At 49.3% G+C, this 9,748-nt stretch overlaps 2 long non-coding RNA genes across 2 annotated transcripts in view; both read left to right on the top strand.

Moving 5' to 3' along the window:
• Positions 1-1,315, top strand: part of LOC109293583 — an 8,809-nt gene extending 7,494 nt beyond the window's left edge. Inside the window, exons 3-4 of the long non-coding RNA XR_002096336.1 lie at positions 355-480; positions 1,189-1,315. This is a non-coding gene — a long non-coding RNA (uncharacterized LOC109293583). The remainder of the gene's footprint in view (positions 1-354; positions 481-1,188) is intronic.
• A 747-nt stretch (positions 1,316-2,062) lies between these two features.
• Positions 2,063-9,748, top strand: part of LOC109293582 — a 16,451-nt gene continuing 8,765 nt past the window's right edge. The window contains exons 1-2 of the long non-coding RNA XR_002096335.1: positions 2,063-2,174; positions 2,922-3,051. This is a non-coding gene — a long non-coding RNA (uncharacterized LOC109293582). The remainder of the gene's footprint in view (positions 2,175-2,921; positions 3,052-9,748) is intronic.

The following is a 9,748-nucleotide window of genomic DNA, read 5'->3' as shown; positions in this document are numbered from 1 at the left end:
GGATAACCCAAGGCATGCAGGATTTCTTATCTCAGAACAAGTAACTGAAATAAGCAGTATCAGCACTTCTGATCTCTGTTTGTTTTTCTAGTCAAGTAGTCCAGAAGCCCAACTAAATTACTTGTACAATATTTTGGTTAAGTTATATGTTGGAGACTAAAACTGTCCTTAATGAGACTTGGGTTTGGCATGGAATGCTTCCTATGTGGGTAAAGGTTCCCCAGCTTGCAGCCTTAGGGAATAATCCAATTTCTCTAATCTCTGCTGAGTCTTTTGAACTGTTGTGTTGCCAACTGTCTTGTCCATTCCTTCTTTTTTGCCATAGTTGTAGAAAGAAACAATTCTGCCTCACAGCCAGTCCACAGCAATGGCTCTAGTGGTTATGGAAGTCTTGGTAGCAGTGGATCTTATGAACACTATATCAGCATAGCATCTTCCAGTGACTCCAATGGAAATTGTGTAGAAGAAATATGAAAACCAGTAAGTATGTAACTGATATTACCCAGATACAAGTGGAAATGCAATAATTACACTGGAACGTTTCATGGCATACAGACACTACACATAGTGAATTATACTGAAGTGAGAAAGTACAGCTATGTAGGTCTCAAGTGTTTGAATTAAATATACTTGGGATTCATCCAACATACAAGAATCTTAAAATTGCAGTAGTAATTATTGACCTGACTGAAGTAAGGAGATAGTTAATATAAAGGTACTTCACAGCAATTTGAAAACCTCTGCAGTGATGTGACTTCTCTCAGAACTATTGGGTTTGACAGGATGGGGTGGGGGAGGAGGGAAACCTCTGAGCAGAATGACACTTAAGAAAGAAAAATAGCACAAGATAATTGTGCACAAATTATGCACCTGCTATCCCTATCAATATCTGGTTGCAAATATACATCCTCTGTAGTGTGGGGGGAAAGAGTACTTTTCTCAGAAAATCCTTAGCTTGGTTTTACCTCCCATCTCTGAAGACTTGCACCTCTGCAAGAAAATTATTTCAATTCATCATGGGGAATCAGATTGGTAAAAGTTAGGAAGTACCAAATTTATGATGACAAACCTTCTCCTGACATACCTTGGAGTAAATCGGATAGAGCTTCCTGAGTATGTTCTTGTGGTGGTTGCTTGCATTTACTCATGTTTCCTCCATCTGACTGTTTGCACGTTACCATATCCCAGGATGACTCTGTAGCAGGTCTGTGCCAACATCAATCAAATAAAGAATTTGGGGCAGCAGTTGTGTATTGAGTTCTGGAGCAAATGGCAAAATAGAAAAGACCGGGTCCCTGGTGCTGAACTGCTGGGAGGTGAGTTTATAGAAGGCTGATTCCCATATTTAAGTGGGAACTCCCCAACAGCTTACAGTCATGACATGTTCTTTGCTGACTCTGATGGTTTCACTCTTCAGATCTCTTTTAATAGTGCAGTAGAATGTGTTATCACACACCGTACAGACAGCAAGATAGCATTGGCCAGAGCAGATTGCATAGGAAATGTTGGCACACTTCGATTATTGGCTCAGTGTGCCAACTTATAAGCTAGTAAAATACTTTTAGCTTTAGTTTTGTGAGGAGCCATAGCCTCTTGTGGTTTAGAGGTGGGATGTTTTGATTTGTAAGTTGAGGTGAAAGCAGAAGAAAGTAGGTAAAGCTACTTTGCAGTTTGCAGCATCTGAAATGCCAATTTATAAACCTAATTTATGCAGAGAAATTTGGTATTGGGGTTTGATTCAGGGTGTGAAGGGTATTTCTATTTGCCTGTCTGTTAGTTTTACTTACTTCCCACCCCCTTAAACCTAATGATGGCAGTGGCTGTTAGTAAATGCAAGAGAGAGAGGACACAATGAGTGAGGTGGAGGTTGCATCTTAAGTTTTAGAGTCTTTTTTGCTTTTAAACAATATTTAAATAATGTTTCTGAAAAATGTTGCATTGGAATGTGAACATAGAAGTAGTGATGTAGTATTGCAGCACTGAAGGTTATAGTATTGCAGGCCACACACCCCATGCGGGGGGCAGCTTTGAAAGATGTTTTTGAAAATGTCTTCTTTTCTAAGCAAGCAGCACACCACTTTCTATATTCTTCAGGCACTAAGAAATAACATCAGTCAACACCAAGCCAGTTCCATCGTATCAGCAGATTAATTGTGTATGGACAGTATCATCAGGTATCATCAACTGACAGATTTTTTTTTTCATTTTTTTAGTCCAGTTTGTTTACTGTTAAGTAGGGGAGGGTAACTGTAACTAAGGAAAAGTACAGCTTGTATCTGAATTGAGTACCTAGACGTTTAATTGTAGGAAGGTGGTTGGAAATGAGCCCTGTTTTGAGATGTGAAGTGTGGCTTCTGTTAATTTAATTGTGCCAAAAATTGGTCTCTATGTCCTTACAGTGACTTTGCATTTGAAGTGTGTCTATAAGTTAACTTATGTAAATAGGACCAAGGGACTGGTGTAATCATATATAACATTGTTTTCCCATCTTAAGATATTCCATCTTATTAATGATACTATGAATACACAGGAAATACCTATCAAAAATGCAAAGGGTCTGCATGCAAATTCAGATTTTTCTCTTATTGAATGCAATATTGTTCCAACAATGAAATAAAAAATGATACTGAACTATATCTTTCCTGATCTTCAGGTTGTTTTGGCTTGGTGGGACTGAAGGTAAGAAATCTAAGCTGCCAATTTACAGTTGAGCAAGCACAGATTCTTACACTTCTCTTCTGTAGTCTGAGAATTTTGCAAAAACTCAAGATTTTTCTTTCTTTTAAAATTGAAAACAGAACTCTCTTCTATCCCACAGATAGTGTTATACATTTTCCTTCAAAAGAAAACAATTGTAACTGTACAATTTGTGAGAGCTCATCAAGAGCTGGTCATGTAATTGTGACATGCTTATATTAGAGATATCTAGAGAGCTGCAGTATTCCAGCATTTAAAAAAAAGTGTACATCCTGTGCAAACGTATCCTCTTCCTCTTCCTCTTCCTCTTCAAGCAAGCCCAGCAAAGTCAGAGTGAAGTCCAGGCATTGGAAGGTAATAGGAAGTTAACAGGCATCCATAGTGGAAACAGAACAACATATCTGCTTGTTATGCTACTGCTGTATTTTCCAGTATTTCTGTCCTTTGAAACCTGCTGATTTACACACTAACAACACAAGTAGCTTCCCTTTTTCGGCTGTGTTTAGAGACCTTACTTAGAGCTGATGTAAACAGCTGGCTTTGTGCTGTTTTGGGGTTTTTTTGCTGAAAAATTAAACTTGAAAAACTTAAGCTGTTCATCTTGATTATGCTGCCATTTAACAAGCGGTGGTTTGAGGTATCCTATACTTTTTCATTTATTTTGAAAATATAATTTGTTTATTTAAAGAGTTTGCATAATGAGTGTAAGGGGAAAATGTCATTTTTGTGAACAAAGAAAACTGGATGAATTAAGAGACATGGGAACTAATTTTGGGACTTGAGATTTTTTTTTCTTTAACCATTAGATGCATGTATCTTGCCACCAGTAATTTCCAAGGCTGCATTGTCAGCTGAGCCAGGGGAGACTGTAAAAGAGCAGACAATAGCAGTTGTGGTCAGAGCTCCACTGACAGACCTGACTTTGACCACCAAGGCTCTGAGTGTGGTGTCTGTTACCAGCCAGTGCAGTTACAACAGCACCTCTGTGCATGTGCCAGATCCTGAATCAGAATGGGGCCCAGCATATAGGGGCCAGGGGCATCTGTGTGCCAGGTTCCAGTAGACTGCCACTGCAGGCTGCTGAAACCCAGCATGCAGAACTGGGGGCCTCCACTCCCTGGGAAGAGCTGGGGGAATGAGCAGAGAGCTGGGAAATCAAACCAGGAACTGGGGGAATGTTCAGGGATCTGAACATTTCTTCCGCTCCCTGATATTTCCCCCAGCTCTCTGATTGCTTCCCTCAGCTATTCCCGGGGGTGGGGCACAGCCCCCAGATGATGCAGAATGACAGCAGGCTGCCACTTCCGTCTGGGGATGGCGGTCGCTCTGAGCTATTTCCACAGCCGGCAGCAGCAGCCTGCTGAAAACCCCCACATAGATCTGGGGGCAATGTCCCCCTGTGGAGAACTGGGGGAATGATCAGAGAGCTGGGGAATCAAACTGGAAGCTCCGGCTGACGCACGGAGCCACCCCAGCTCCCAAACAGTGTGTGGTGCCTTGCTGAGCCGTGCTGCATCTGTGTCATGGGGAAGCTGCTATGCGGGTGCTTGGTGGGGAGGTGGGTGATCCCCACTGCCTCCTGTGCTGCACAGAGGGGCTCTGCCATGAGCCCCCAGAGGCCCCAGTCGCCGTTGCCAGAGCCGCTGAGTCTAGGGCTTTTGTTTTGTTTTTAAAGCTCAGCATTCCCCAGGTGCGGAGCATGTAGATGACAGCATGCTGCTGCTGCTGGCTGGGGCCAGCGTCAGCACTCAGTTCTGCCCAGCACAGCCTGTGCCGAGTGCTGGGAAGAACCCAGTGCTGGTGCTGGCACTAGCCAGCAGTGGCAGCCTGCTGTCATCCCGCATGTGGTTCCAGGGGCCTGCACCCCCTGGGAGAGCTGTGGGGCTGTGTCGCAGTCCTCTGGACTATGCCCCCTGATCTGCGTGAGGGATGACAGTATGCTGCCGCTGTTGGCAAGTGATACTAGTTTTGCTTTGAACAGTTTGAGGTGGAGTTTCACAAAACTCCCTGCACCTATCTCCTTGAAACTTGACAGGCTTCATGCCCTCAGAACGGGCTACCATCTGTGCAATTTTCATCCAAATCAGACATGAAATGAGAAAGTTACAAGCATTTTCATGATTCCCTATTATAGCCTATGGGCGAAACAGCAAAACAGTTTTAATGAAATGAAATGGAACACTGCTTCGAAACAGTGAAATGAAACCGTGTCCCTTCCAAATTTCAAAATGAAATGGTGCTGTTTCACACAACCCTTCTGTTTTAACTCTTGATCAGGCAGTCAAATGAATCCATCCCAAGTAAAGAGATAAATACTGATTATAATCATCATTCCAAGCAGACCTAGTTTTGATTTTAAGGACAGGCATATGCCACAGTAATTCAGAGCTTGGATCCTAGGTTTCTTAGATGTATGGAGGTAGGGAGCAGAGAGGAGTGGGGCTGAATGTTCCCTGCTTTCCTGGGAACCTGCTTTTTGAGGAGAGAAGTTGTCATGTCAAAGTGCAGATAAGCTTCTTCATACAGGACACATCCACACATGCAAACACATACGCTTGCAGCAGCTCAAATAGAAGCTGTGCAAAATTGAGCTGTGGCTTTTTGCCTCAGTGCACGTGCCTGGACATGCAAATTGGTGATGGGCAAATTGTGCCACTTGGGGCAAAATAACCCTGCCTGGCTCCTCTTGGATCTGCAGCCAGGGGGAGCTAGAGCCCAGGGCCAGCACCAGTGCTGTCCCCATCAGTATAAAAAGCTGCCCTGTCCTGGCCCTGGTCCCATCAGTATAAAAAGCTGGCCTGTCAAGTAGCTCAGAACTACTTGCTCTCAGGAGCTTTTAGAGGAGGAGCCTCTGGTAGGAAGTTGACCACACCTCTTCCTGTCCCAGGGTGTTGCTGTTAGCTTGGTCTAAGGACCTTTTGGGGAGAAGATGGCCAGGCCCTTTTCTACCTCTGGCTACTGCTAGCTTGGTCTCAGAGCTTTTGGGAGTAAGTTGGCCGCATCCCTTCCTGCCTTGGGCTGCTGCTGCTGCTGCTGCTGCCCCCACCCGCTATGGTGGGGGTCCTCTGCTGCACACTGCTGTCCCTGCTCGGGGTGGAGCCCACCACACCCCAGCTTCTGCACCCCTCTTCCAGCCTGCTGCCCAGCCCACAACCAAGCTGTGGTTGGGGGTCAGCTTGGGGAGGAAGCCTGCACTGCATGTGGGCCCCTCCCCCACCATTGCTGCCAGAGCCTAAAGGTGCCTTTCCTGCCCTAGCTGCCTTGGCAGGCCACCCCCCACCTTCACCTCCACGTTCACCAGGAGCACACCCTGAGTGGCTGAACTGGACGGCGCCTACCACCACTGCTGCTGTTGCTACTACTGCTGCCCCCTCTCAGGAGAGAGAGAGATTCCCTGCTGCACTGCCTTGCATCACCTGACACCACACCTGCACTGGATTACTCCCTAATTGGCTGACTGCTCTTGCCCTTCCCCACAGCTACCTCATTGCATCTGATCCTGCTTTGTCTTCCTACCTACTGCTCTGCTGCTGAGTGTCTGGCTGGAGGCCTGAGGGACTCCTGGACTGATCTTCAACAAAGCCCCTCCACCGCTCCAGTCATCTTTTACATCTCCCTTAGCAGCCTTCCCTGTGTGTTCTTTCCCTTGTGTGGTAAGTCCTGTGGTCCACTCCCTCTGCCCTGGTGTTTGTTGTGTGGCTGAGTAAGCCAGCTCATTTCCCCAGCCCTTGTGTGTTTTCCCCCTCCCCCACAATTTCAAAGCATAGCTCTCCCATTTTTTTTCCTGTGGGGCTGTAGCTCAGTGAAGCTTCAGCCCCCTTCCTCCCTACTGCCTTCTCTCCCACAACCCCAGCCTGTCCCTATTAGATTCACCAGCCCCAATGGATATTTTGTTTTTCCTTATTGTCTTCCCTGGCCTTACATGAAACAATGGTGGGGCAGATGCCCCCACAGAGCTTCCTGCAGCCCCCACTATGGGGGCGGATCCCAGGGATGCATACCCCTGCAGAAGCAGAGTCCAACCAACCTCCTCCAGGGGTGGAGAAACCTGCAACCTCTACCGCAGGGGCAGATGGGACTCCGGTAGGGAGCCACAGGACCAGGGGGTCTCCCCTGGCCAGCCCCCGCCCCTCCCCAGAGGGGTTCCCAAACCCCCTCTCTCATCATCAGGGACCAAGGGCAAGGGCAGTGGGAAAGGCTCCTCTTCAGCCTTCTCCACAGGTTGGGGTGGGAAGGGCAAGGGCCCTGCCCCCAAGCCTAGACCACCAGCACTTGAAGGTACCAGGTGTGCTACACCAGCCAGCACACCCACTCAGCCTGGCCCTGGCCCTAGCCCCGGCCCCATCAATGCGGCCCCCCAGGGGGGGAACCACAGCTATGCACAGCCATCTGTGGGGAGACCCGAAGCCAGCGGGTCTGGACCCTCCACAGCCTGCTCTTCCAGCTTAGGCAGCAGGGGCCCCTTTTCTGTCAGTCACCTGCAGGCACAGGGTAAAGTGCCAACTGCCCAAGCAGGAGAACCTGTACTTTGAGACCTGGGTGCAGGCTATGACTCAGGTAGTGAGGGCTCCCAAGGTTGTGGTGGCCTCCTGCTTTCAAGGGGGTCTTTTTCCTTGCTTCAGAGGCCACCACACACAAGGCGGTGGAGAGGGGGCTCATGGCAGAGGATGAGTACGTCCCCCTCAAGCCTCTAGAAGAGCTGGGGACCAGGGTGGTCCAAAGCTCCGTCCCTTCCTATATCCCCAATTGGGCCCTGTTCCCCCAGCTCCAAACCCTGGGGAGAGTTATCTCCCTGGTGGTTGGCCCTCTTGCTGGGGTGCCAAGACCCTGGCCTCCGCCAGGTGCGCTCTTTCCGTCACCAGGTTATGATCCAGCTGGCAGCGGGAGTGTGGCTGGAGGCTGAGGGATGCCTGACAGTTCCTTATCAGGGTGCCCTGGTAAGGATTTTCTATATACTGGGGGACCGGTGGTTCCTCCAGTGTCTTGCCCTGGGACACCTGCATTGTGAGTGCCCCTTGGGCTAGGCAGGGAGGACATCCGCAAGTCCCACTGGCAAGAGGGGTCCCCCTACCACCAGCAGCCCTCCCCTCTCGGGCCCCTCTGGCACCCCAGCCACAACTACGAGCCCCCACCTTGAGCTCAAGGAACCAATTTTGGCAGTCTCCTGGGGAGGGACAGCAGCAACCAAGGGGAGAGAGGGAGCAGGGCCACCCTGCCCCTAGTCGTGCCCCCATTGTAGCTGCCTCACCTCCTCAACCCTCACCTTCTACTGGAGCCTGTCCACCTGAGGACCACCCCATGACTGAGTGGATGCAGGTCACCTCTAGGCACAAAGGCAAGAGAAGGGCCTGGGCATAGCTGGAGCTCTCTGACATGGAGGACTCCTCTCCCCCTCCCAAGACCACCACATGGAGGGAAGGAGCGGCCCAGCCTCAGGCCTCCCCATCTGTGCCTGGCACCCCACCCCCAGGAAAGATCAAATAGGAGATCCCTGTGGAGGAGGTTTCAGGGCTGCTAGATGGTCCCAAACAGGAGCCCATGGAACAAGTCCCTCATTCTGCTGACCAGGGCATACACCCTGAGGCCACGGACATCGAGGCTGAGGCCTACCCAAATGAAGGCCGGGCAGCGGAGCCTCCTTCCTCTGATCTGGGAGATACAGAGGCCCTGGGACTTACCCCGGTGAATCCTGAGGGAGGAGGTCCCTTTTTCCATGACCTCAAGGCAGACGCCGAAGCCACCCTGGTGCCTGGCAGGTCTCTTTCCTCCCCCTCCCAGAAAAACCTCACCTCCAGCCTGCCCCATAGACCTGCACCAGAAGGGGTCGTGGTGGGGTCCCCTAATCAACAGGCCAATCTTGTTGGGGACTCTGCACAGACCCCCCAGGGCTCCAGCTCTACCCCATCATCTTGTGAAGGAGCCCCACCCTCACACTTACCCCCACCCCTGTCCCAAGGGGTCCAGGGTCTTAGTGGAATGGGGGGTTCAGATAGTGCCAGGCCACCTGCTGCATCTCCAGGTCCAGGTGCAGGGGCTGGTCCTGAACGTTCTGACCGTGTACGCCTCTGTGAGGGACCCGGAGTTGGTGGATTTTTTCCGCCAGGCGACCACATACATTGGCATCCTCAACCCTCTCAAGTGTCTCGTCCTTGTGTTGCCCTGTGGGGTCAGGCCAACTCTCAGGATCTCAATATTGCGCTGTTAGACAGGAGGGTGCGACACAATTGCACATATACAAACACAAATCAATTGGATACATACATACACACGCACACACTACCAACTCAGGCACATACACATCCAAACCAGCCTAGGCACATGCACACCTATCACCAATTCAAGCACATACACTATACACCCCAAAAGTTAGAGAAAAATTAATCGTCCATACCCATAGTACACATACACAGATCACTAATTCATATATCATGCACATGGTGACATATATCAGTTCACATACATAGCATTCACCTACACATACACACAAGTAAGTTCCTATCTTAGATGGTACGGTATGTATGTGTGTGCGTGGAGTATCTGGGATACTTGGGGGAAGGTTAAGGTGAGACAGAGAGTTAAAGTGTAGGAAGTGAAAGTTGCCAGAACCAGGATTAGAACCAGTGGACTAGAGAGAAGCTGGCTGAGGAACAGAGGCTTGGGTTTACTTAAGATCAAGTGGCCCTGGGGTTACTCAGGGTCACCTGGTGTCAGGGTGGAAGCAAGGGAAAAAAAGCCCTGTGGCAAGGAGGAAACAGCCAGGAGACAGAGGCAAAAGGCAGTGGGGATGAGCCAGAAGTTAGAAGAGCAGAGACTGGAGCAGGGCCAGAACTGTAGTAAAGCAAACCCAACTTAGGGGTCCAAATAACAGTTTTATTAAACAGACAACACACTACACAGCCCCATGAAGTTATTGGTTCACACACAAGCACTCACAATGGCAGCAGGAGAAAGAGACTCAGTGGAAGGGTTGGGGTCCAGGTAGGGAAGAGAAGCAGAGTCCAAGTCCTTGGTTGAAGAGGGGGTGGGGGGTAATAGCTACCTATCCAGGCTG

The sequence above is a fragment of the Gavialis gangeticus genome, unplaced genomic scaffold, assembly GCF_001723915.1.
Source record: "Gavialis gangeticus isolate Ggan-Ray unplaced genomic scaffold, GavGan_comp1, whole genome shotgun sequence".
NCBI classification, from domain to species: Eukaryota; Metazoa; Chordata; order Crocodylia; family Gavialidae; genus Gavialis; species Gavialis gangeticus.
Note: the sequence above shows the minus strand (reverse complement) of the source record. Positions and strands in the feature narration are given on the sequence as shown.